Source organism: Ruditapes philippinarum, unplaced genomic scaffold (assembly GCF_026571515.1).
Source record: "Ruditapes philippinarum isolate M1 unplaced genomic scaffold, ASM2657151v2 ctg935_1_1_1_1, whole genome shotgun sequence".
NCBI classification, from domain to species: domain Eukaryota; kingdom Metazoa; phylum Mollusca; class Bivalvia; order Venerida; family Veneridae; genus Ruditapes; species Ruditapes philippinarum.
The window spans coordinates 317635-340207 of record NW_026855136.1 but is presented as its reverse complement, the minus strand read 5'-3'; the positions used below and the strand labels follow the sequence as shown (position 1 = coordinate 340207).

The following is a 22573-nucleotide window of genomic DNA, read 5'->3' as shown; positions in this document are numbered from 1 at the left end:
TGTGTATGGACAAAATAAAATGTCTTTTTAATCGGTTATTCCTTGGTTTAATAAATTCAAATGTGGGTAAATTACACCTGGAGACGCCCCATGCTCGGACTAAAACAATAACGTCTATCAAGATTGAAATTCAGAAAGAAATGTGCTAGATGTATTCTTCATTTGCTGACAAATGAGCAGTATAAAGCGTGCGTGCAATGCGCTGAATTGTTTCTTAAACAGTATATGAATTACAATGCACGGTCTGTTACAAATGTCGAAATATGAATCACAATTCTGAATTTATTTTAAGGAGCCAAAATAAAATCAATTAAAATTAAGATCAACAACACGTTATGACAAGTTGGTCAGATTGCTGCATAACAACGCGTCATCGCACAAGACATCTATATTGCAATACGTTCATAAACAGAAAATCGTCGTTTTGCTCTTCCATCCTCTGTATTTACCTGACCTTGCCCCACGTGATTTCTTTTTGTTTCCAAAGCAACAATTTCATTTCGCTATATTTGTTGGAGGTAAATACAGAGGGACATACATATAAGGAATAGAATTATACTTGCTTAAATGCATTCATATTTGAACACAATCGTAACAGCTAAAATTGAGTGTCCAGCATTTGCATTTAGTATTTACTGACAGAAATTGTGAAATTTGGGATTGTGTAATTCCTAAAACGAACGTGTTTTTTCTATAATGGGTCATTCTGTGCTAATTGAAAATAAGTATTGTGTATTTTTTTTTTGGATAAAATTCTATACAAGATCAAAAACTTTTCTCAATACAGTTCCGTAACAGTATAACAAAGAGTTGATTTTTAGCGAAAGTTTCAAAAAATGTTTTGGTAAGGAAGTCGATGTTCAGGCTACTGTAATCGCCCATCTGTGTGTCAGAAAAATGACATCGTTGAAAGCCGAAAATATGAAAGGGGTTCCATCGAGTTTTTCTTGACATTAAACGACTTATAGTATTTCTCTGAGATTTGCATACTAAGGTCTATATCAAAAGCTGTTCTAAAAAGATTAATTATTCACTCATCCCTATAATAATCATTATTGCAAATGACACATTAATTGCATATTGTGTCATTTTCAGTGCACCAGTTGCTTTAGTAAGAATTTCAAATTTAAATGTTTTAGGCTTTTGAACTGACCTATTAAACGGACGTGGAAAGGTTATGCCTTAAAATAATGGATTTGAAATGTGTGTACTTATAAATTTGCTATCAGCAAATATTACCATCTTAGTTTCAAAAATGCTTTACAGTACATTCTTTAAAAATCTTAAAAGTGCATGTAAATTAAATTTGTCATTTCTGGCAATTATCAATATGGAAAAAGATTGCCTCTATCCAAAAATCTTCCACGGATTACGTGATATGTCTGAAACATTCCGCATTATATATTTACTGAAAATTCATCTAGATGAATTTTCAGTTAATAGATAATAGATATTTACTGAAAATTCATCTAGATGAATTTTCAGTTAATAGATAATAGATAACACCTCCGAAACTTTCCGCATTATCTTTTAAATGAAAATTTATATGGATAAATTTTCAGTTAACAAATAATAGATAAGACACGCAAGGGATATGTCCGAAACATTCCGAAGGTCAAGTAAACCCTCTCTATTATACCACCTTATACTAGGAGATCGTTATGCACAAACAACTCACGCATTTGTGATTCTGGCCAAGTAAAGACATATGTTCTGCACTATACTATATTATGTGCAGAACTTTCAATTTCCAAGTTAAATAGTTTATTCCTTTCACTTCGAAAAAGAGACACTTCTCCCACAATACTGTCTTAATCCCACATTAAATTTCTTTCAATATGTACATAAAGCGATTATGTCCACTTAATTATAGTAGCTAATTTTTGCCATTTCGTGCTTTTGTCCCTTGACCACAACGAGAATTAACATTTCAATATGGCGGGGTGGTTGCCGTGGCATTATTTAATAAATTAAACGTTGCCTCGCGGGATGGGGGTGTCGGAGCATAATTTAAGAAATAAAGCAGCGGTGGCTAATGAGCCTATTTTCGCTCTGCAGCCCTGCTATTTTAACTTGCTTATTCTCGATTTTTCACCTAGCGGGGTCGCGGGGCGAAAAGAAAGGGAAGGGGGAAAAATCGCCCTCATATTTACCCTTTTTTTTTCAAAAACCCGGGTTTTTAAAAGAAACCTTTTTTATAAATTATATCTGGTTGGGGGTTGTTTTTTGATAAGATTCAAAAAAACTAAAACAACGACGACAAACGTTAAAGGGGCCTGCAAAAAAATAGGAAAATTTTCCCAAAAGAAAAATTAAAGGGAACAAGCTTATAACCCTTTAAAAAGGGATACGCAAATTGTTAACAGACTTGATTGAAAAAAACCAATCTTGTTTGTAAAAAAAGGTGTTTTTGAAGCATTTTTTAAAAAAAACCTTTATATCTTTAAAGTGTAAACCCGGGAAATGAATAAATATTATAAGAACATAAGGAAAAACCAAAAGGGTCGATTTTTCTAAATACGGGTTTATTTTTAAAAAAGAATTATTTCAGAACTTACAGTTTTTACCTTTATTCATTCTTTTTCACAATCTGTGTATTTCGTTCAATTATTAAATATAAAATATTTAGCATATTTAATCACCTAATTTTGAGCATGAACTATAGATAAACGGTATTGTTTTATTGAGGTACTAGATTCTTATTTTTTATTAAACTCAGATATACATTCGAATCTGTTTTCTTAAGAAAAGTCAAATCGAGTCATGATGAGTTCAACCTTAAAGAAGGTCTTGTCGAAAATTATATTTTATGAAAGTATGAAGATACTTCATTTATTAAATAGCCAAGCTATAGTCAATTAAAGCAGAAATCAGTGGGAAATCAATAATTTAACCTTCAAGGTCAAGGTTATAAAAGGGCCAAGAACAATTTGAGTTAAATATACATGAAGGTTTTATCCTAAAATAATGTTCTGTTTCAATACGAAGTCAATCAATTCAATAATAAAAAGTAATAACTAGTTTCATAGTACAAATGAAAATTTCAATAAGTTGACCTTCAAAGTCAGGGTCATTTATGAGTAAAGACTAAGGTCTGTCTTAATAATTTGGAGGTCTTTCCTAAAAGATGATTAAAAAATGACAATGTTAGAGCAGCTAATATCAAAAATAAAGAAAAGAAAAAAGAAAAGAAAAAAAAAGAAAAAAAATAGACATTTCATCTTGTCTGGACGGATTCCTTAAAAGTCTTGTCCAAAGGGTTATTGGAAGAGGGCCATAATGGACCTTATACCGCTCAATCCCATTTTATTTGTGCAGTGTGACTTAGTTTTTGACCCATGATGACCCGTATTGTAACTTGACCAAAAATCATCAAAACAACATTTCTGGTCAATTTCAAGGATAATTCGACTCAAACGGTAACCCTTTAAGTGTTAACAAGGTTTATCCACATTTGGACTGTGTGACCTAGTGTTTGGCCAGAGATTTCTATATTTGAATATAACCTAGAAATCATCAAAACAACCTTTCACGCCAATTGCCAGGATATTTGGACTGAAAAAGTAGTGTTTTTTTTACTCGAGATAACCAATATTCAAACATGACCTAGAAATCACCAAAACACCATTCCTGATTTCAAAGATATTTGGATCAAAACTGCAGCCATAAGAATGTTAACATGATTTTTCTATTTTGACCTCCTATGACCTAGTTTTGATTGAAGATTACCCATATTCGAACTTGACCTTAAATCATCAGAAGAACATCCCTGATCAATTTCCAGGATATTTGGCCACTAGAGATTTAACAAGATTTTTCTTTTTTTTAGCTCCTTTAACCTTATTTTTGACATGAGATGACCCATATTCGTACTTGATCTAGAAATGATTAAAACAAGTTTTCTAACCAATTTCCAGATTATTTTGACTAAAACAGAAGCCACCAGAGTGTTAACAATATGTTTCTTTTTTCAGCTCCCGTGACCTAGTTTTTGACTTGAAATTACCTATATTCGAACTACACCTAGAAATCATCAAATCAACTTTCTAGTTCAGTTTCCAGGGTATTGAAATAAAAACTGCAGCAACTAGAGTGTTAACAAGTTTTTCTATTTTCAGCTCCTTTGACCTCATTTTTGACCCGAGATGACCCATATTCAAACTTGATCTAGAAGTCATCGAAATAACTTTTCTGACTATTTTTCAGGATATTTGGACTGAAACAGATGCCTTAAGTGGCTTAGCAAGATATTTTTTTATTTTGGCTGTATGACCTAGTGTTTGACCGGAGATAACCCATATTCAAGCTGGACATAGAAATCATCAAAACATCCCTCCTATTCAATTTCCAGGATATTTAGATCAAAACTACAGACGTCAGAGTATGAACAAGATTTTTCTATTTTTAGCTCCTGTGACTTTGTTTTTGATTTGAAATTACCCATATTCAAAATAAACCTAGAAGCCATCAAAACAATCTATCTGACACATTTCTAGAATATTTTTATCAAAACTGCAGCAGCCAGAGTGTTAACACAACTTTTCTTTTTTAGCTTCTGTGACCTTGTATGACCGGAGAAGACCCATATTCGAACTTGACAAAGAAATCATCAAAACCAGCATTCTCTTTAATTTTCAGGGTATTTGTATCAAACCTGCAGCAACTATAGTGTTAACAAGATTTTTTTAATTTCTTTAGCTCATGTGACCTAGTTTTTGACCCGAGATGATCCAAATTCGAGCTTGACCTATACTTCATTATGACAAACATTTTGACAAAGTTTGATTTTTTTGTTTTTTTTTTATTGGGTTTTACGTCTCAGCGACACAGTAAAGGTCATATGGCGACGTTCCAGCTTTACTGGTGGGGGAAATCCAGGTGCTCTTCCGTGAATCATGTCTGGCACGAACAGGCACCTAAGTAGAACCACCAACATTCCGTAAGCTTTCTTAATAGAATCCTCTCATGAAACAATCCAAAGTCCCTGTCGGGATTTGAACCCACAGCGGTGAGGTGCAAGTGGTTCGAAGTCAACGACATTAACCACTCGGCCACGGAGGCCCTAAAATGTTTGATTATGATCCAATCAAAACTGTGACTGTTAGTGTAAGAAATAAAAAAGTGAAATAAAAAGCATTTCTGAAATATGAGTAAAGTTATACTTTGGCTACATCTCCTAAACCTTCTGTATCAAGTAAAAGTAAAACTTGTTCTTTTTGTGTTGGATGAGGTTTACACCAAGCCCAAATACCCTTTGTCTCAGACCGAACTGTGCTTCCAAGTGAAAATCCTTTTATTCAAAAAAGAAAAATAGGTGATAGAAAAAAGTCACAAAATTCAGTAAAAATACCATGTCTAGGAAGAATATTCGACTCGGTTTTTATTAGTAACACTGACTTATTTTTTCCTTACAACTGTTTGTTTGTTTGTTTCATTTTACGCCTTTCCCCAACAGTATTTCAGTCATATAGGCGGGTAGTTTCCTAACCATCGTTCCTGGAGAGTTACACCAGTACTAGACTACCTTCCTCCGCGCTAAACTACCAAAGCATCTCCCGTGGATCGAACCCGCGCCGGAGAGGTAACTGGATTAGAAGTCATCGACGCTAACCCCTCGACTACGGAGGCGGTCATTTTTCCTTACAAATAAGCAAACCAAATTAAAACACATGATTAGAAGACACACATACCTTTCCTCTCGTTTGCCAACCTGTTCATCAGATAAGACTTTCCTGTCCTATATAGACCACAGATAGCAACAATATTTAACGTTACATCTATACTACTTATCTGTGCCATAACATTTTCTGAAATTGTTAGGTTGTTGTCACTGTCAGAGTTGATAAGCAACAAAGGCCTTTGGAATACTTCCAGTCTGCCAAATCTGAAAACATCTGTTTATTAATATAAGTAGATTCAGTTACACTTATTAGAAAAAAAGAACAACATATTAAGTTACCATGCATGCTCTCAGTCATTGCAAAAAGGTAAAAACCCTGCATAACACTGCAGCATAGATTAAAACGCAAGACTGCTAACGCATTTTAGAGATAATTATCAATAATTTATGTAACACATTTCATTAATAAACTAGAAATTGTCACAAGTGCCTAAACCCCCGTCATGGGCTTGTCAGAAAAGATGCATTTAAGATAATAATTTTGCACACAGGGTGAATGCAGTAGTTTATAAAATAAAATTTCCAAATGTTTTTTTTAAATTGTCTTATATCAATAAGATCAATGAAATCTATCTACCTACAAGGTTTTGAGTAGATCTATCTACCTACACAGTTTCTTGTTGATACTCCTTGTCGTTTAAGAGTAATGTCCCGCACAAAGTTAGTTCAAAGTGTAAACAAAACAAAGGGCAATAACTTCAAAATTAGGCATGGCATGATTTAAATCTTTGCACTGCACGTCTACTTAAAGAGATCTATCTATCAACAAACTTTGAAGTTGATATATCTTACAAATTCTAAGTTTTGTCCCGGACAAAAAAAAACTGCAATAAACGGACCGACTGACCAACCTACTGGCCACCAGCCAACTCCAGTATACATTCAAAAAATTTCGTTTCTCGGGGGGAGAGGTATAATCAACAAAAGGCAATAACTCCAAAATATAGCATTGCAAAGTAATTGTATTTTTGTACTGCACTTCTACTCAATGAGATGTATCTACCTACAAAGTTTCTAATAAATACCTCTTGTTGTTTTAGAGTTATGTGCCAAACAATCTTCAAACTCTAAAAATAAACAAAGGCCAATAACTAAAAAATAATGTAAGGCAGGGTACAGCTCTTTTGTACCGCACATCTTCTCACTGATATATATATATATGGGATGTATCTATCTACAAAGTTTGAAGTTGATATCTCTTGTACATTCTAAGTAATGTCCCGGACAAGAAATCGCAACGGACCGACATACGAACCGGCCGACCAACCAACAGACAGACAGATCGACCGACCGACCACCAGCTGACTCTAGTATACCTATTAAGACTTTGTTATTCTAGGGGATTTTAAATGCATAAATACCGCGTAGTTATTTCTTAACAATTTGCATATTTGTATTTAACTAACTTCATAAATCACAAACGGTATCCGTTTGAACTCATTAATCATTTGGGATTTTGAAAGTCACATTTTACGCTATTTCTGTGTTACCAGGGATAAATGATCGAATACTTTCTTCTAGTTCATTCTTTAATTATCGGACCTACAAAAACGAGCCAACAAACAAAATACAAAGGAAATTACGATTGAATGACAAAACAATGAAATTAAACATTTCATCTAATTCATCAATGGAAAAGAAATGACATTACAAATATACAAAATTCTTAGCAAGATCAGCATACAAGAACCTTCAGAAAACGATGTCCAAGTTAAATAACAACTTATATCACACAACTACGGAAGCTTGTATGTACCCCCGCTTTGAAGACATGAAGTCGTCTCCCTCGACTTATAGAACACAACAAGTCGTCCAAATTACGACGACAAGTTTATATATACCATGTCATTTTGACAAAATAAATGTCATCATGTCGAGATACGGTATCCCAACTTTCTTACATAAATAAATTTGTCGACTTGAAGTAACATGTATGTCGACATCTATGTTATTTCTAGTCGACAAATATATTAACGTATGAAAATCTCTCTGAAAATGCCCTTCTCCATACTAGACCAATAAAACCTTTTTCTACCAAGTCGAAATATCTTCTCTTTGCCTTGATGCTCGGCATCATTATTAATACCTTTCATAGTAATGTTCGTAAGTGATTCGGGAATGACAAAATGTTTGACCTGCTGACCATCCAATGTAGCGGTTCTGTACAGAATATTGTCTTGTAATGAAAGCCGATTTGGTTCTCTAAAGTACTTCTGTACAATATATTGCTTTATACTGATATCTTTCCCGCAGGGCAGGGAACCGCTACATGTTCATTAAAAACTTAGCACTGCCATTGGACTGCTCATCAAACAAATCGATCTTTGCAATTGAACCAGCTACATCAACTTCTTCAGTGGCCATCGAAGGATCTGCTGCACCTGAAGTTCTATTGATGATATGAACAGAAATTATTAGAGCTTGGTAGATAGCCTTAAGCTCATCCTCAAAAATATGTCGCCTGGATAGGCCATAAGCATCTATGTTATGCTTGCCGCTACGAAATTCCATAGAAATGTTGAAGTTGGCTAAGTCTGCAAGCCATCTGTGTTGTGTGGCATCTAGATCAGCTGTGGTAGTCACATTGTTGAAAGACTGTTGTCAGCTTTTACGACACATTCATTTCCATACAAATAATCATGAAATTTGTCTGTAACAATCCATTTAAGGGCTCTTTTTTATGAGAGGGGTAGTTCGCTCACTTGGTCTGGGGCTACGACTGGCGTATGCGTTCCTTACCATCTTATTTCTGTAGAAGGACCGAATCAAGACCATGGTTGCTTGTATCCGTGTGTAGGATAAATGGCAAGGAGTAATCAGCATAACCAAATATTTGTGAGGTTACTAACCTTCCATTGATTAACTTATAAGCCTTTTTGTTCTGCTCCACCCCGGACCCACTTACCAAGTATTTAGCCTTTTTCTTAGACCCTTTTGATTGCGTGTTGTCACCATGACATGGTAAAAGTTCATTTAAGGGTTGCACTGTTTTGGTATAGTTTGGAACATATTTACGATAATACCTTGTAAATCGAAGTAATTGTCTAAGTGTTTTTATATTTATAGGGACAGGCAATCTTGTTAAACTGAAAGGTGTTTTTGGTATGTGACAATTCAATGAAAAAAGCAACATGCCCTATATGTGTAACTGAAGACTTGAAAACTTTACACTTAGAAGGCTTGACATGCAGATTGTGATCACCGAGTCGTTTAAGACAGACAACCTCGAAATCTGTGTTCTTCAAAAGTTGACGAATAAAAATAAATGTTGTCTAAAATATAAAACATTCCTTGAGATGATTACCACCCATACATTTTCGATGCAACTCTATAAAAAGAGGGGCATTTGTTAAAAAAATCCGATTTTATTCCACTCATATAAACTAAAGTTTCCTACAGAGGACGCAGTTTTAGGCTTATCACAGTTACCAATTTGCAAGTATGAAAAATACTTTGAACCAGATAAATCATCAATAGTGTCGTCAAAGCGTGGCAACATGTATGCATCTTTGCGTGTTCTGTTTTTCAATGTATGCCAATCAACATAAAATCAACATTTGTGGAAAAAGCCGAATTAGATTCCTTTATAACATTTCTCTGATGTGCTGTCTAACCTACACATATAAAGCTGGAGGAATTCTGCGATATAGATCTTTGAAAGGAGTTTCAATTTCCAATTGTATATGATGTTCAATTAAATCAGTGGTTTAAATTTCTTTAGTAGACGTATAAAAATGCCCTTCCATTTACCAAGAACCTTGTAAAATCTTTATGTTTGTGGTATTAGATTGGAAGTATCAACTAAAATGTCCTTGATTGGTGGTTCTGAGGGAATCTTAGGAGAGACACAGGACGAATTAAATCTTTCACTTAAGCTTCAGTAAAAGTAATGATTTCTGACTTTGGTTTGATAGTCAATATTTTAGCAGTCTTCTTACAAACATTGACTGATATCTTTTGAAAAACACATTGTATGTTTAAATGACACGTGGGCGCTGTAATCACAGATGATATAGACTGATCAAGATTCCTAGCAATACCATAAAGTGTGATACTCTCAAATGGAGGGAGAGAGAGAGAGAGAGAGAGAGAGAGAGAGAGAGGGGGGGGGAGAGAGAGAGAGAGAGAGAGAGAGAGAGAGAGAGAGAGAGAGAGAGAGAGAGAGAGAGAGGGAGAGAGAGAGAGAGAGAGAGAGAGAGAGAGAGAGAGAGAGAGAGAGAGAGAGAGAGAGAGAGAGGGAGAGAGAGAGAGAGAGAGAGAGAGAGAGGGGGAGAGAGAGAGAGAGAGAGAGAGAGAGAGAGAGAGAGAGAGAGAGAGAGAGAGAGAGTCCAAGTGAATCTCAAGCGTTTAAGATTTAGATCTAAAATGTATGTTGTTTGTGTCGTTTTTACTTGTGTTGGAATTATTGTTTTGTTTTTTATTTGCAGTTACTGTTATTGTTGTTGCTGCTGTTTTCGTTATTTGTGATGGTTCCGAAATTGTTTTGTGAACTTGACCTGAAATAAAAAGGTCGATTTTCTAATTTCTGAAGCATCAAGAAAAACTTGGAATCTATGTTTGCTTCAATAGTATCATTTAACAGATTACAATTCAGATTCCATATTGGTTATAAGAATCTAACTTATTTTTTCTTAAGCAAACAGTTGTGGTTCAAAAGGAGATTCAGTTGGCAATGGTTTATGTTTTTCTGTACGCTTAGTAGATGAGACAGAAGACAAATTTGTTTGAGTATGGCTAGTAGAAGTCTCTTTTTCTACTTTCCGTATCTCTCGAACTAACAAATTAATTGTAGTCCTCAAGAGAGTCATATTATGCCTAGTCTGAAATGGTAGCATATCAGAATATAAACATGTCCCTAATTTAGGACACAAAATGTCATTCCTTGCTAAGCATGGGAGTTGGCTTTGGTCAATAATTGACTGTAACAGGGTTTGTAAACTAAATGCATATGCAGTTTCTGACTCATTGGAATTTTGCCTACTATTAAAGAATAATGTCAAGAAATCTTCCTTAGTTGAAGCCTTTGAAGACATAATATCAAGTTTACCAAATATCTCTTTGACAGTTGCATTTTGACCAAATAGTACTGTCATGATCCTGGCTGTACCCCTTAATGATCCCCTAATAATCTGAAAAACAGTAGACATTGTTAGATCTTGATTTGTCAATAGACATTGTACTTCACATCTTAATGCAACATATAGAACTTCACCCTTAGGTAAAGGTTTATCTCCTGAAAACAAAGAATCTAATCTTTGGAATGACTGAATGGGCATTGTTACCTGATTAGGAACAGACAAAGAGGGGTCAGGCGTAGAAGCCATAAATCAATTCATAAATCAATCAAGTCGAGATTCAGCCATAGATTTAGTAGGTTACATAGACTCAAATTTGGCAAAGGAATAGGTTGTGGAATATTTCTGCAACATAAGGTTGTGTATTAATGGTGCCCCTCTGCCAGAAATATCAAATGGCACAGTTGATATAGTTGATGAGAACGGAATAGTATCCTTAATATTTAGGGACTTAGTCTTGGGTATAAACATATATCTGTCCTCTATGAATTTAAAAACATGTCGATTTACCGATTTGTCTTTGATTTTCCTCAGATGTTATCCGCCAGTAATATGCTTTATTAATAATAACGCACATTGTGATATCTTAGATAAAGCATACTTTTTTTAGAATAAAGTGTGCGTTATTTCAAATAAAGAATATTTATCTAGGTACATTTGTTTTATGTATAAACCTGACCGTAGATAATTACACAAGGGTCACTGGACGGTACAAAATTTTTGGCAAGAAAAACAACCAATTTATTCAGACTGGGGAAAAATAATTGGAACTGGAGATATTGCGGTTAGTTTAAAAAATGGTTTATCTGGGACTTGAAAGAACTTGTTTATAATATGTAATTCGGGGCAAGGAGGCACTGCCTGTATAAACATTTTCATAAGGCAATACACTTGCAATGTCAAGTCCCCCCTTAAATAACAATAGTCGTTTTCATTGAAATCGATTTAAAATATATCTTTTGGCATGCCATTAAAACAAATGCTGATCAAGCGGCGGTTAGAATCATACAGGTGCGTCACAAGTATTTACAGAAATGTTTTTGTCTGTGAACATCCAGCCCATCTGAAACATCCACTTATAATTGACTCTAACGTTATGGGTAAAATAAGAAAGAAACGGTCACTTATATGTACCATAAAAAATACCAAGGTTCCGTGTAGGGAATTAAATATATTAAGGGAAGCAAAATATATATTTCAATTGTATGTCTTATCAAAACAAAATAGTTATATTTATCATGTGATAACACAGTTATAGTATATATCACTCGACTGTTATATGGACATATCATGGCTAAGGACGTCGTCTCGGGTTTTCCTTACAAAACAATGATCGAGGCCGTTAGGCATTTTTTTGTAGAAAAAACCCTCGATGTCGCATCAGGCCATGATATTTCCACATAACAGTCTCGTTGCTATACTTTAACTATTACAATGGTATGATTCTATGTCATCGCGCACCTGCTAAATGCTACCACTCGGACCATTTTTTTGCAGAAAATCCGTCGACTCGAAGGTTAAATACAATTCTATCTTTTAAGAAATAGTAAGAGTATCAAATAATTATGTAGTTCACCAAAGAATGGCTATATTACTTGAGATAATTGTAAAAATCGTTTTTATAGATTAATTGCCTGGTTTAGGCCTGAAAACGGGATAAGTTTTTTTCTGAAGGCTGCCACTCAAACTTTTCCCAAAACCTGTAAGAAATGAGGTTATAGTAAGTAAGACTTCTTTATAAAACACCACCATTTTTTAACATCTCAACTTAATTTTTTTCTTGAGATTTAAACTGTCCATTTAAAGTCTTATACGAGTCATAGCTTTGTTGTTGGCAATATTTTTTTATCATCCCTTCGGATAAGATACCAACACAACACATTTAATGTCGACAAACACATATGAGTATTTGACTAAATGGTGTAATAATTGTGAAAATAAACCATATAAGCTTAACACAGCAATGCGCTTTCAAAAAATGTATATATTTGGGTCCGAGTGGGAGCACCTCTGAAATCGAGTCCGAGTGGGAGCAATTTCCATTTTTATAAAAAGATTTTAAAAAACTGACATTTGAATAAAAAATACTTGAAACCAATCTAGACAAAATGTATAAGCATGACTCGGTTTGTATTCCGGTACGTTAAAAATAATTTTCAAAAAGGTTTTCAACCTCTTTACTTGCATGCTTTGGAAAAGTCCGAATGAGAGCATTCTGAGACAAACACTTATCCCGTTTTCAGGCCTAAACCAGGCAATAAATGTAGACACTCTTTTTTACAATTATCTCGAGTATAATAGCCATTCTTTGGTGCGCTACATGTTTTTTGATACTCTTTCTATTTCCTATAATAAAATAGTATTGTACCTCCAGTCGATTGATTTTCTGCAAAAAATGGCCCGAGTGGGAGCATTTTACGCGATGTATGACGTAGTATCCTACCAGAGAATAACATATAGGGCAAACATCCAAAATAAAAAAACAACATATTTAAAACACAAATAGGTAATTGTATTTTACACTTTTTTGATATTCAAACTCTATTTGTATTACACCCTTTTTATTTTTATACATTTTCAACCTTTATACTAATCAGAATCCAAGATTTGTTCATCAAAATAAAGAATTGTCCTATAACTAGATCAACATAGCGTAGGAAAATATTTGCAACATACTAGTACGTCATTTCTCCTACAAAGAAGGTCAATTGATATGTTTTACCTGCATGTATAGTACGTCTTACACAAGTGGTCAATAAGCACAAAAATAATCACGATGAAATGAACCGAAACTGACAAAAACCATGATATTTGATTTGGTAACCATGTCAAGCTTTTCATTCATACCATGAGTGCATTTATTGTATGAGTATGGAATTGGGTTTTGGAGAGAGTTTGAGAAAAATTAACAGGACACAGACTAAGTAGATCTAATAGAAACTCTCGGGTTACTGTTTACCAGCAGGTCAAATCTTCTTTGCTAAATCATTATATGTAAACTGTCAACACAAACATCTATGTACAGACAGTATTAGTAACAACTGTATATCGAGGGTTCAAAGGTAAAAGGTTATAACTGCCATTTTTGCCGAAATCGACTTTTTATGTTTTTTATAATGTACTTATTGTCCTTTATGTCTGACGAAAATATTATTTAAATATTCAATCCTTGTAAGGGCAAAACATTGAAAAGTATAAAAAATGTATTTTGTAATAACTTCTTTTTTACAAATTATGTAGGGGTAAAATGTTCTAAGTGTACTTATTACCTGTTGAATCTGTAGAGGAAAAAGGTTATAAATGATTTTATCACCCTTTTCCTCTGACAGAATACTGCATTCATACAACTCACATGCACTATCTGTTATCTCTTTTCCGAAGAAATTTATCTTGTAGATTTAAATGCTGCGAGAATATAACAGAAGATGAAAGACAGAAAATATTCAGTACATACTGGTCAATGGGTGATTACACAAGTCAGAGGCAATTCATTTGTTTCCAGAACCAGAGAATTTATCTTAACAGAGAAGAAAACAAAACACTATTTCGAATTCGTTTTTCTTCACAGTTGGTGGCAAAGACTTTTTTCTAAAAACTCTCGATGTCGTTTCCAAATCAGTTGTAATCGCAGTTAAGCACAAAGTGGCAGGGTTATATGTTAGAAAAGACAAGAGAGGGAAAGTTGTGCTTGGAAATAAAACCACGTAATATCACAGTTCTTTGTAAAGAAACACATCAAAAGTTTTCCGACTGTTGAATCACCCTAAACTCCAACAGGAAGTATCTCACGCAAGATTTAAGTATAAGACAAATGTACTCACTTTATGTAGAAAAATGCAAAGGACAAAATAGAAGGTGTGTTTCAGAGGCTGTGTGCAGAAACATTTTCAGTACAGAATATTAATTGTCTTTCTTCCATCCTAAGAAAGATCAATGTACACTCTGCAATCTGTATGACACTTTGAGAATAGAAAAAACAATGCTAGAATGGGAAAATCAGCCGATTATGAACGCATAAAGAAATATCCAAAGTTTACTTTGTCGGCATTTGATATCAAGGCTAAATTGACAACACCATGCAGTTTAATTGGTGAACTTTATTACAAAAGAAAACTGTGTTGTTGCAATTTGTCATGAACTGGGAAATGGTAACGAGACTTTTTATTTGTGGGATAAGACACATGGGAAACGAGGCTCGTGCGAAGTAGGAACTTCTGTGTACTTGTATGTAACTTCCGTTGCAAGAAAACATCTGGTATAGAAGAAGTGATTTTATATACAGACAAAAATTGCAATCAGTTTGTTGCAAGTTGCAAAGTTCACTGTGTCCAAGATAATCCTCACATCAAGTGTATAAAATAGATAAATACAGAATCCCTAAAGAAAGCCCAACACGGCAAAACTGAAAATGTTGCAGGCTCGATTTGATTGAGCGGTTCATGGACGGTACTGGAAAATGCAAGTTACCGTCCACGCCCCCTAGCACCGGCTTAATCAGAATTCAACATTTTAACATGAAATAGTAAAATTTTGAATTTAGAAACATCCGCAGATGTGTTCATACGGCAGTTATCATGGAACCTTCACTGTGACACTTCCGTGCCATTCCATGAAAAGCGGCGTATGGTCCCCAAGTTATAAAAAGCGTGTGCCCTAAACGAGAAAACAATGGGCGGAAATAAATAAAATGGAATTTTGAAAGGGGATCAGAGGTTATGAAGCCTGCGTATCACAGATAAGACGTCAAAAGACAAATTTAAAAAGCAGGCAACATATCCTAAGGGTGATTCAACATTATTCAAGTAGGAATAATGGAACCACCCAACTAGAAAATGCCGAAAGGTTGAAACTAAAAATACCACAAGCACAACAATAATGTCGTGCTGAACGACCTTCAAGGATCGAAAATATAACATCATTGATTAAATGTACGGGGAGACTTTTTACAGCCTCCACACGGCACAAATAACACGGATGTGATCATAAAATAGATAAATACAGAATCCCTAAAGAAAGTCCAACACGGAAAATTGAAAATGTTGCAGGCTCGGTTTGATTGAGTCTGTTCATGGACGGTACTGGAAAGTGCAAGTTACCGTCTACGCCCCCTAGCACCCCCTAAAAACCACAAATTTCTCGAAAGTGGCCATTCAGTAATGAAATGTAATTTCATATATGCATCTATCGAGCATGCAAAAAGCCTCACAAAAGTACATCACCCATCTCAGTGGAAAAAGTTATATCATTAGTACGCCGAAAGCAACCACATATTGTCGTTCCAATAAAATACACTGACATAGTAGATTACAATATGTACAAAGAACAAAACTTTGGCTCAATGAAAATCAATGTTGATGGAGAACGTGCTAATTGGCTGAATATAAAATGGATTCAAGTTCGTAAAGACAAAGAATACAGTATTTTTGTGAACTATGGTTTTGATGATAGTGAGGTCAAGGAAGTTAGTTTATTGCAGAAGAAGAGCAGAAGCAAAGTCATTGCCATGCAGCAAATCTATAAAAGGCAAACTTCCAGTGCCTTCTGTTACACCCTAGTTACACAGAGCCATCGTTGATTAATCGGTAGTTTTTTTAGCCCAATTATGGAGTGAACCGATGACAGCGTATTTAACAGATATCACCCTACTGATATCCTGTTATCCACCTATCAACTGCTATTGGGGAAAGATAAGTTTCTTCGGTGATGAATTACCGATTGGGATTTTTAAACACGTTTAAAATTCTCGATCGTTGAAAATATTTTAAAAACAACCGACGACAACCTCTATCACGAGATATGCAAGCTCTTAATCACCGATATCGCCGATCGGACAAAGATAACCAAATATGAATCACCGGCCATATCTGACGGGAAGTGTTTAACCACCGATCCGCGATGACTAGCTAACAACCACCTATTAATCAGCGTTACGCCCGATTTAGCTCCGATTTACAAACGATAAAAACAAAAAGTATTTCAGCATGTAATCATCGACCCATTCCCGTTTGAGTTTGCTTTCTGTCACCGATGGCCGTTTACACAAAAAAACAGAAATAAAATCACGCATGACAACCGATCATAACAGCGAGTAAATTTAAAATTAAATGACCGATTGGGGACCGACCGTCTGTAACTGGGCCATAAGTGAGAGTGAAGAAGATGAGTGAAGGTCAATGAATAATTAATGACAAACATTCACATTTTGTGATATGAAACAGCGGTCTTTATTTACTTAACTATGATATGGGTCACTAATATCCTTAATTTCTGATGTCTGGGGTATGTTTGACTTCAGTTCGATTTTATATTAGAGAACATGCAAAAGAAATGAAAGTTTGTAAACTATGATTTTAGTGCGTATTTTCCTACTTTTTTAGTTATCTATTTATTTCTGTAGAATCTAAATATTGAGCAGGTACATATTTCATATTTCTATGAATGAAAATTGTCAATTTTGTGTACGAGTATTATTGTGCATGTGTGTTAATGATATTACGTAAGGTTCTTCAAAGTAAGGACATAATTAATAAAATTGCAACAGTAACAATAACTGCAACATCTAAATTCTTTTCAGAGAAACAAGGCTATAACTGCACTTATAACCTTTTACCACACTTTATCTGGAACTTTTATTGCTAAACCTTCAGAAGTAAATGGTTGTAAGTGGAGTTACCTCCCAACCGTGTTGTCTTGACATGATCTAAGTACATTTATTACCTTATACTTCTGTACAATGTTATTATTTTGATCTTAGAACTTTATAACAAACTAATAATTAGAGTGTTTTATCAGCACCAAGCACGGTAACCTTAACGAAATATGATCTAATGTAGTCAACAAATATGGGAAAATCAAAATTGTTATAAAAATTGTTTTAAAAATATTACAAAAAAAAAAATAAGTTTGTATTAAAATATATGTTTTTTGCGTTTTTCTCGAAATCAAGAAAATGGCAGTTATTACCTTTTACCTTTGAACCCTCGATATAATACTTCTTACTTGCAAAACATTTTCACTCATAAATCTTATGTGTACTGTTTTGTTTCTGATGATATATACCGTCGTCATTTTAAAACAAAAAAAATATTGTTAAATGATAAAATTTTTGATACTTTAAAAAAAAGCTATTATTTTAAGTGAAAATGATACTACATTAGATACGTCATCAAACTCCGAGCACCGGGTACGCTACGACCAGTAACCACTGACACCACACAAAACACGTGATGATGGTCTTATCACATGATTGTGTAAAGATGGCGGATACGCCAATGAAATCGTTGAACAATTGTTTTATCTGTAATTAACAGCGACATTATTACTTGAACTTTTGTCTAAAATCTGTCGATATGATTGGAAAAAAATCATTTCTGTTAATTATAGAATCGAAAAATATTATTATTTGTATGATTTCTCTTTCGAGAGGGGCCATTGATTTTTTAAATAATTGGTACGATATTAAATTTTTTTTTAATTTCATAATATTTATGTTTCAAAATTTCTTTTAATTTTAGTTTACATCTAACACCTTACGATCTTGAAACATAAGCAAAACTGTATTTACTTTTTAAAATAAATATTAAAATTGAAAAAATCATATCGCAAAAATTTGGACGAATATGTTGTGTTGGCAGAGATCTTATCCTGTAAGAGAAGAACACTGCCTAGGAGATTGATACGTCATAATATAGAGTTCGATCACCCGTGTATACCACATAATTCAAGCTCGGATCAGCGCTGATTTCTATAATTCTCTGAAGTATTGCTATGAATTTAACTATACACAATTCTTAAACAAGTTAAAATTTAATGTTGATGCTGCACATCAGTGACACCGCAAAATGATGTGAACAGTCAATAAGCATCAGCATTGAAAATCGTTCTCTATAACAGTTGGATATCCGAAGCACAAAGTTATGCCATGTCTGAAATTAAGAAACGTTTGTCTGTCTGTTGCGACAAAGATTGAAACGTCTGGTCGAAGCAAAATAAATTGGATAACAAGTAAAATTGAAATGATTAGCATACTTAGAATAAATTAAAGACAATACGTATGTGCGGAGAATATGTCCATTTACATATTGGTGCGAATTGCATAATGTTCGAATGTTTTGAGGACAAACTGTTCCGCAGTGGTCTCCCTTTACTGGCATTAGCGTAACCCGTGCGCAGAGTTTGGCGTACTTTCTTAACGGTTGAGGGAAAACCGCCTCTCTGATAGGGGTTTTGTAACTAGTAATTTAATGATTCGACAAATGATTTTGATCAAAGTTGTACTGGTTCCCTTCCGCCCCGTCAACGAAGACTAAATGATAGCATACGGAGAACCATATAAAATTTGGCGACAATTTAAGGCGGAGCCGAACTTCAACAGAGGCGGAGTAAATGAAGTGAGTGACACTGCCTCAGTCGAAACCTCTCTCAATGGTTAAGTTTTGGAACGATCGATTATAAACTGGCTCATTGGCACGTTATTTATTCGGTAGATAAAATTAGATAATGATAGAAATAATATGATATTAAAACATGACACTATCCCTTCATTTAAACGTTTATTTTTATCGGCATGTTGTATAAGATATACTATAGGCATTTTTTTTCAAAAAGGCGCTAAAAACTTTATATTATTAAATTTTACCATATTCTAGACATAAATACAGTAATATAAAAGTTAATCAATTCGTTTGAAACATATTGACAATTAAAGTTCAACTTTTGTATCAGTATTATACACAAGAACAACAATTATGTTTTCATTATCTTTAGAAAAGTTTCACTGATTTCATATAATCATTACTTGAAAAGTGATAATAAAGAACTATAGATTTTGAATAACTTCAAATAAATCAATGTAAAATGTATATGAAACGTTTTTTTTATATGTTTATTAAGACGGGTACCTGTCATTTAACATCAAATAAAAAGAAGTGTAGTTAGAAAACGCGTCAGATCTTGTCAATTGATTAATTTCAAATATGACCTAGAAATCATAAAAGCTATATTTCTGATACATGTTCATTATAATTATTTGACATAAAGTGTTAAGAGTATTTTGTGAATACTCGGGTTGTTTATCATAGTTTTTTTTAAAAGGTTTGCATCCTTTTAAGCTTTCCATATTGATCGGTCTTCAATATTACTGTTAAAAATAAATGTTTAATATCCTAAGATTGGTCACATGAAATTCATTGCTAGAAAGGAAGATATATTTTCATTGCAAAGACTTCCAGACATCATTTTTGCCTATATCTGCATAATCATAAAACTTTAACATCTGTGGATATTTCAAAATTCAAAATTTAACCAGTTCATGTTAAATCTTGAACTCTGCTTAAGCTTGTGTTATGGCTTGTAATTACCACAGACGCAATTAAACCTGGGGCATGCAGTATTTTCAATTTTGCAGTGTTGGCCTTTCGTTAGGAATTTTGTTTTTCACTATTTTAAAACAAAAATCCCTAATGCCACATTGAAGGTTTAATGACCGTACAAAGGTCAAAGATCAAGGTCACTATTACCTCAAAACTGGAAAAGTATTAATCAACCTACAGCTGCTGTAATTTTTTTAGGATGAACAGCTTTATACCCCTGGCGTCTTTCCGTTCAACCGTCGAAGCATTTTTACTTACAAGATAGCAATTTGATAGTGATGCTTTGGAAACAGCAACTGTATATATATATATATGAATGTTTTTCAGCTATAAAGGAGGATTGCACTTGAAGGAGGTTTTACTGTATTTAATTACCATGTCTTACAAATGCTTCATCCTTACTAAAAATAATACTTTCGGGCTCTTAATTTCACACTATTTAAGTCATTGACCAATGTCGCTTATCGTGAGAAAGATTTCTACAGGGTATTGTCCTTACATTTACTAGTTTTTATCATGAAGTTTTAGATATTTTTATTTTTTGAATATCCAAATACATAATTATTTTAACCAGTCAATTTCATTAGTTAATTGAGGAAAACTCATCACCATTTTAGATGTAGCTATTTGGAATTTAGCACAAGGTTCTGAACAGATTCACTTGGGACGTTGTCTTGAATTTTTGGAGTTTAAAAGAAAAAATTGTAGAAGTAATATGAAGGTTTTTGAGGTTAAAACAAATAAAATTAATAATGTTAAAATTTTGGATAATTGCAAAATATAGAACTGTTCAAAAATAGAAATATAAGACTGTGAAAAACTGAATTGTGTTAACATTAATATGGTGGGGAAAAACACTGAATATCACGGGTCGCTACATTAATTGGGCTCGCAAACCGGATCGTTGTTCTGTATTTATGTAAAGAAAAACCTATAAAAAAGGGATTATTTATTTATATAAAAGATTAAAGAAGAAGTGCAGCATAACTAAAAAAAAACATTCATGAAATCAATTGGATTCATCATAAGAATAAATAGTGGTAAATAGCTAAAAAATGGAATAGAAATTTAACAGAACAGAAACAATGAAGAGTGGAAACAACAAGAACAACAATAAAGAAAAAATCTGGCTTTAATATATAAAGGATAATCAGATGATTAGATTTCGGGTTTTCCGAGATTATATTTCTACAAGATAAATAATAAAAAATAAAATAATAAGCAAGAGCACCGCTAGGCGGAGCATTATATGCCCGAAAGTGTTTTTTTATATTAAGGATGAAGCATTTTTAAGATTTTGTTTGTTTGTTTGTTTGGATTTTTACGGCACGTCAACACATAACTGGCCATATCGTGCCGAATGCTATAATAGGCTTAAAATATTATGTAAAACATTGTAAATGACAATAGAAATGAGCAAGTTAGATCCTAGAATACAAATTTATCTCTTTTAAATAATCAATTATGTTTTTTGATGGAATTGTATTAAACAGTTCTTTGAGTGAATTTACAGAATAAAATCTATTACGGGCCTGTGAAAAATCATGACATTCAAGAAGAAAATGCTTGACAGAAAATTTTCATTACAACCTACACAGAAAGGGGCATTGTCATTTGTGAGGAGATACGAGTGGGTAATTTTAGTGTGTCCAAGTCGGCATCGAAGAAGAACTGTTTGATCACGGCGGTTTGACAGAGATAGAGATGGTGACATATCAAGAGATGGGTTTATATCGTGAAGTTTATTAAAAACGGCATTGTCCCAATTTGCTTTCCATTCAGATGATACGAGTTTATTTATAGCTGGTCTAAAATCACAAGCAGGTAACAATAAGTCAGTTTTTCGAAAATTTAAAGATTGTTTAGCTAAAGCATCTACTTTTTCATTTCCTCGTATTCCTACATGGCTTGGAATCCAATATAATTTAACATATTTTGTTTTTAGTATATCATGAAATCGTAAAAGAAGTTTCTTTACCATGATATTGTCAGATTTTTTATTTTTAATGGATATTAAAACAGAAAGCGAGTCAGAAAATATCACAAATTTATCGTGGGTATGCTGTGCTATGTATGACAATGCTAAATCGATAGCTTTTGCTTCAGCAGTAAAAATTGATGCATTATCTGGTAACCTCATACTAGATGTAAAATTATTTTCAAACACAGCCGCACCTACTTTGCAACCTTCTTTTGAACCGTCCGTATAAATATGTATAAAATCTTCATGTTCTTCCTTAATTGCTAGAAACTTCTCTTTGAAATATTCAGGTGAATTTGATGCCTTTTTTATATTTGAAAGGTTAATATTTATTTCCGGGGAATTAAAAGTCCAAGGTGGAACATCCTCATCGTCATTTTGAAGGATACTGTCTGGATTAATTTTAAGTTTATCTAAATCATCTTTTAAACGAAGGCCTAATGGTTTAATTTCCTTTGGTTTGTTA

General features: G+C 33.7%; 1 protein-coding gene across 1 annotated transcript in view; it reads left to right on the top strand.

Annotated features, from left to right (window-relative positions):
- The window catches only part of LOC132742224 (guanylate-binding protein 1-like), a 199447-nt gene that overhangs the window by 37055 nt on the left and 139819 nt on the right, over window positions 1–22573 (top strand). The gene's annotated exons all lie outside the window — the stretch shown is intronic.